At 52.3% G+C, this 7,113-nt stretch overlaps 1 long non-coding RNA gene across 1 annotated transcript; it reads right to left on the bottom strand.

The window, feature by feature from the left end:
• Positions 1 to 466: 466 nt before the first annotated feature.
• LOC135534119 (uncharacterized) lies at positions 467 to 6,596 on the bottom strand. The gene is made up of 3 exons (XR_010454638.1): positions 6,515 to 6,596; positions 6,302 to 6,375; positions 467 to 555 (listed from the first exon to the last, which is right to left on the bottom strand). It is a non-coding gene; the product is annotated as an uncharacterized LOC135534119 (long non-coding RNA).
• Between the last annotated feature and the right edge of the window lie 517 nt (positions 6,597 to 7,113).

Genomic DNA, 7,113 nt, shown 5'->3' with positions numbered 1-7,113 from the left:
CCCTAACACTTTATAACTCATCTGGATTCCCCAGGACCGGAAACACTGCCCCTAACACTTTATAACTCATCTGGATTCCCCCAGGACTGGGAAACACTGCCCTAACACTTTATAACTCATCTGGATTCCCCAGGACCGGGAAACACTGCCTAACACTTTATAACTCATCTGGATTCCCCAGGACCGGGAAACACTGCCCTAACACTTTATAACTCATCTGGATTCCCCAGGACTAGGACCAGGAAACACTGCCTAACACTTTATAACTCATCTGGATTCCCCAGGACTGGGAAACACTGCCCTAACACTTTATAACTCATCTGGATTCATGGGTTTTACACTCAAACTGAACTTTTGGAAGTGTGTGATGGTACTCTTTTGAAACTTTCCTAACCTCTGACCTCTAACCCCTGGAACCATGCTGACCTTCTGCTTGTTGAGGATCTTCATGGCAAAGTGTTGCCCGGTCTCTTTGTGCTTGACCAGCATGACGCGGCCAAACGAACCCGTACCCAGAGTTTTCAACCGCTCAAACTGATCCAGACTCGCTGTGTTCTGTGGAGGAGAGGGCCACAGAGAAATGGTTACAGTGTGTGTGTGTGTGTGTGTGTGTGTGTGTGTGTGTGTGTGTGTGTGTGTGTGTGTGTGTGTGTGTAATAGGAGTTGTGTCAAGTGTTAGGAATGATAGGGAGAGAATGAGAATGTCATCTAACACAGGGCGGCGGGCACATCTAACACACAGGGTGGGCACATCTAACACACAGGGTGGGCACATCTAACACACAGGGTGGTGGGCACATCTAACACACAGGGTGGGCACATCTAACACACAGGGTGGGCACATCTAACACACAGGGTGGGCACATCTAACACACAGGGAGGGTGGGCACATCTAACACACAGGGTGGGCACATCTAACACACAGAGTGGGCACATCTAACACACAGGGTGGGCACATCTAACACACAGGGTGGGCACATCTAACACACAGGGTGGGCACATCTAACACACAGGGAGGGTGGGCACATCTAACACACAGGGTGGGTGGGCACATCTAACACACAGGGAGGGTGGGCACATCTAACACACAGGGTGGGCACATCTAACACACAGGGTGGGCACATCTAACACACAGGGTGGGCACATCTAACACACAGGAGGGCACATCTAACACACAGGGAGGGCACATCTAACACAGGGGAGGGTGGGCACATCTAACACACAGGGAGGGCACATCTAGCACACAGGGTGGGTGGGCACATCTAACACACAGGGAGGGTGGGCACATCTAACACACAGGGTGGGCACATCTAACACACAGGGTGGGCACATCTAATACACAGGGTGGGTGGGCACATCTAACACACAGGGAGGGTGGGCACATCTAACACACAGGGTGGGCATCTAACACACAGGGTGGGCACATCTAACACACAGGGTGGGCGGGCACATCTAACACACAGGGGGTGGGCACATCTAACACACAGGGCGGGTGGGCACATCTAACACACAGGGAGGGTGGGCACATCTAACACACAGGGCGGGTGGGCACATCTAAACACAGGGAGGGTGGGCACATCTAACACACAGGGCGGGTGGGCACATCTAACACACAGGGAGGGTGGGCACATCTAACACAGGGAGGCGGGCACATCTAACACACAGGGTGGGCACATCTAACACACAGGGTGGGCACATCTAACACACAGGGCGTGTACATCTAACACACAGGGTGGCACATCTAACACACAGGGCGTGTACATCTAACACACAGGGTGGGTGGGCACATCTAACACAGGGAGGGTGGGCACATCTAACACACAGGGTGGGCACATCTAACACACAGGGTGGGCACATCTAACACACAGGGTGGGCACATCTAACACACAGGGTGGGCACATCTAACACACAGGGCGGGCACATCTAACACACAGGGTGGGCACATCTAACACACAGGGCGGGCACATCTAACACACAGGGTGGGCACATCTAACACACAGGGTGGGCACATCTAACACACAGGGTGGGCACATCTAACACACAGGGTGGGCACATCTAACACACAGGGCGGGTGGGCACATCTAACACACAGGGTGGGCACATCTAACACACAGGGTGGGTACATCTAACACACAGGGTGGGCACATCTAACACACAGGGTGGGCACATCTAACACACAGGGAGGGCACATCTAACACACAGGGTGGGCACATCTAACACACAGGGTGGGTGGGCACATCTAACACACAGGGTGGGCACATCTAACACACAGGGAGGGCACATCTAACACACAGGGTGGGCACATCTAACACACAGGGTGGGTGGGCACTTCTAACACACAGGGAGGGTGGGCACTTCTAACACACAGGGTGGGCACATCTAACACACAGGGTGGGCACATCTAACACACAGGGTGGGTGGGCACATCTAACACACAGGGAGGGTGGGCACATCTAACACACAGGGTGGGCACATCTAACACACAGGGAGGGTGGGCACATCTAACACACAGGGAGGGTGGGCACTTCTAACACACAGGGTGGGCACATCTAACACACAGGGAGGGAGGGCACATCTAACACACAGGGCGGGTGGGCACATCTAACACACAGGGAGGGTGGGCACTTCTAACACACAGGGAGGGTGGGCACTTCTAACACAGGGTGGGCACATCTAACACACAGGGTGGGCACATCTAACACACAGGGAGGGCACATCTAACACACAGGGGTGGGTGGGCACATCTAACACACAGGGAGGGTGGCACATCTAACACACAGGGTGGGCACATCTAACACACAGGGTGGGCACATCTAACACACAGGGTGGGCACATCTAACACACATCATCTAACACACAGGGCGGGTGGGCACATCTAAACACAGGGAGGGTGGGCACATCTAACACACAGGGTGGGTGGGGCACATCTAACACACAGGGAGGGCACATCTAACACACAGGGAGGGTGGGCACATCTAAACACAGGGAGGGTGGGCACATCTAACACAGGGAGGGTGGGCACATCTAACACACAGGGTGGGCACATCTAACACACAGGGTGGGCACATCTAACACACAGGGTGGGTACATCTAACACACAGGGTGGGCACATCTAACACAGGGGAGGGTGGGCACATCTAACACACAGGGTGGGCACATCTAACACACAGGGGGTGGGCACATCTAACACACAGGGTGGGCACATCTAACACACAGGGTGGGCACATCTAACACACAGGGTGGGCACATCTAACACACAGGGTGGGCACATCTAACACACAGGGAGGGTGGGCACATCTAACACACAGGGTGGGCACATCATACACAGGGTGGGCACATCTAACACACAGGGCGGGTGGGCACATCTAAACACAGGGTGGGCACATCTAACACACAGGGTGGTACATCTAACACACAGGGTGGGCACATCTAACACACAGGGTGGGCACATCTAAACACAGGGAGGGCACATCTAACACACAGGGTGGGCACATCTAACACACAGGGTGGGTGGGCACATCTAACACACAGGGGTGGGCACATCTAACACACAGGGAGGGCACATCTAACACACAGGGTGGGCACATCTAACACACAGGGTGGGTGGGCACATCTAACACACAGGGTGGGTGGGCACATCTAACACACAGGGAGGGTGGGCACATCTAACACACAGGGTGGGCACATCTAACACACAGGAGGGTGGGCACATCTAACACAGGGAGGGTGGGCACTTCTAACACACAGGGTGGGCACATCTAACACACAGGGCGGGTGGGCACATCTAACACACAGGAGGGTGGGCACATCTAACACACAGGGAGGGTGGGCAACTTCTAACACACAGGGAGGTGGGCACTTCTAACACACAGGGTGGGCACATCTAACACACAGGGTGGGCACATCTAACACACAGGAGGGTGGGCACATCTAACACACAGGGTGGGCACATCTAACACACAGGGAGGGTGGGCACATCTAACACACAGGGTGGGCACATCTAACACACAGGGTGGGCACATCTAACACACAGGGTGGGCACATCTAACACACAGGGTGGTGGGCACATCTAACACACAGGGTGGGCACATCTAACACACAGGGTGGGCATCTAACACACAGGGAGGGAGGGCACATCTAAACACAGGGCGGGCACTTCTAACACACAGGGTGGGTGGGCACATCTAACACACAGGGAGGGCACATCTAACACACAGGGTGGGCACATCTAACACACAGGGTGGGCACATCTAACACACAGGGTGGGTGGGCACATCTAACACACAGGGTGGGCACATCTAACACACAGGGTGGGTGGGCACATCTAACACACAGGGTGGGCACATCTAACACACAGGGAGGGTGGGCACATCTAACACACAGGGTGGGCACATCTAAACACAGGGAGGTGGGCACATCTAAACACAGGGTGGGCACATCTAACACACAAGGAGGGAGGGCACATCTAACACACAGGGTGGGCACATCTAACACACAGGGAGGGTGGGCACATCTAACACACAGGGAGGGCACATCTAACACACAGGGAGGGCACATCTAACACACAGGGAGGGTGGGCACATCTAACACACAGGGAGGGTGGGCACATCTAACACACAGGGTGGGTGGGCACATCTAACACACAGGGAGGGTGGGCACATCTAACACAGGGGTGGGCACATCTAACACACAAGGAGGGAGGGTGGGCACATCTAACACACAGGGTGGGCACATCTAACACACAGGGGGTGGGCACATCTAACACACAGGGAGGGTGGGCACATCTACACACAGGGTGGGCACATCTAACACACAAGGAGGGTGGGCACATCTAACACACAAGGAGGGAGGGCACATCTAACACACAGGGTGGGCACATCTAACACACAGGGAGGGTGGGCACATCTAACACACAGGGAGGGTGGGCACATCTAACACACAGGGAGGGTGGGCACATCTAACACACAGGGTGGGTGGGCACATCTAACACACAGGGTGGGTGGGACATCTAAACACAGGGAGGGTGGGCACATCTAACACACAGGGTGGGCACATCTAACACACAGGAGGGCACATCTAACACACAGGGAGGGCACATCTAACACACATGGTGGTGGGCACATCTAACACACAGGGAGGGTGGGCACATCTAACACAGGGAGGGTGGGCACATCTAACACACAGGGAGGGTGGGCACATCTAACACACAGGGTGGGTGGGCACATCTAACACACAGGGAGTGGGGCACATCTAACACACAGGAGGAGGGCACATCTAACACACAGGGTGGGCACATCTAACACACAGGGTGGGCACATCTAACACACAGGGCACATCTAACACACAGGGTGGGCACATCTAACACACAGGGAGGGGGTGGGCACATCTAACACACAGGGAGGGGTGGGCACATCTAACACACAGGAGTGGGTACATCTAACACACAGGGAGGGCACATCTAACACACAGGGTGGCACATCTAACACACAGGAGGGTGGGCACATCTAACACACAGGGAGGGTGGCACATCTAACACACAGGGAGGGTGGGCACACTTAACACACAGGGAGGGTGGGCACATCTAACACACAGGGTGGGTACATCTAACACACAGGGTGTGGGTACATCTAACACACAGGGTGGGCACATCTAACACACAGGGTGGGCACATCTAACACACAGGGAGGGTGGGCACATCTAACACACAGGGAGGGTGGGCACATCTAACACACAGGGAGGGTGGGCACATCTAACACACAGGGAGGGTGGGCACATCTAACACACAGGGTGGGTACATCTAACACACAGGGAGGGCACATCTAACACACAGGGTGGGCACATCTAACACACAGGGAGGGTGGGCACATCTAACACACAGGGAGGGTGGGCACATCTAACACACAGGGAGGGTGGGCACATCTAACACACAGGGAGGGTGGGCACATCTAACACACAGGGAGGGCACATCTAACACACAGTCTTCCTCAATCAAGTATTGCCACACAAGCATAATTTCCTTATTCAGAGATGACAAGAATCAGTTATCCAGTTTCTCTCTCAACTCAATGTACATTTCAATTCAAGGGGCTTTATTGTCATGTGAAACTTATGTTAACATTGCTAAAGCAAGTGAAGTTGTTATAATAAACAAAAGTGAAATAAACAATAACAATTTAACAGTAAACATTACACTCACAAAAGTTCCAAAAGAATAAAGACATTTCAAATATTATGTAACAATGTGCAAATAGTTGAAGTAGAAAAGGGAAAGTAAATAAACATAAATATGGGTTGTATTTACAATGGTGTGTGTTCTTCACTGGTTGCCCTTTTCTTGTGGCAACAGGTCACAAATCTTGCTGCTGTGATGTCACACTGTGGAATTTCACCCAGTAGTTTTAAGAGTTTATCAAAATTGGATTTGTTTTCGATTTCTTTGTGGATCTGTGTAATCTGAGAGAAATATGTCTCTCTGAATCTCATATATAACTATCTGACTCCTCAGATAACTCACCTGTTCAGGGTTCTCCCACTTCTTGAGAAAGTCCTCTTTGGCTTTAGCCAGGAACTCCTTCACTGTTGGACACACACACACACACACACACACACACACACACACACGCCCACACGCACATACACACACACACACAGACACACACACACACACGCACGCACACACACACACACATACGGTTATCAATTTGTCCTTGAGAGGAGCCTGTACACCTGTGTGTATATGTATGTGTGTGTGTGTTTGAGAGTGACCAAAACACACAACATATATTTCTAGCTTTCTTTCTTTCTCTCTCTCTCTCTCTCTCTCTCTCTCTCTCTCTCTCTCTCTCTCTCTCTCTCTCTCTCTCTCTCTCTCTCTCTCTCTCTCTCTCTCTCTCTCTCTCCCTTCTTTCTCCAATTCAAGGAGCTTTATTGTCATGGGAAACATATGTTAACAATGCCAAAACAAGTGAAATAGATAATAAACGAAGTTGAAATATACAAAAACATTTACTGTGAGCATTACACTCTCTCTTTCTCAGCTCCAGTGTGTGTGTGTGTGTGTGTGTGTGTGTGTGTGTGTGTGTGTGTGTGTGTGTGTGTGTGTGTGTGTGTGTT

Source organism: Oncorhynchus masou, unplaced genomic scaffold (assembly GCF_036934945.1).
Source record: "Oncorhynchus masou masou isolate Uvic2021 unplaced genomic scaffold, UVic_Omas_1.1 unplaced_scaffold_3038, whole genome shotgun sequence".
Classification (NCBI taxonomy): Eukaryota; Metazoa; Chordata; class Actinopteri; order Salmoniformes; family Salmonidae; genus Oncorhynchus; species Oncorhynchus masou.
Note: the sequence above shows the minus strand (reverse complement) of the source record. Positions and strands in the feature narration are given on the sequence as shown.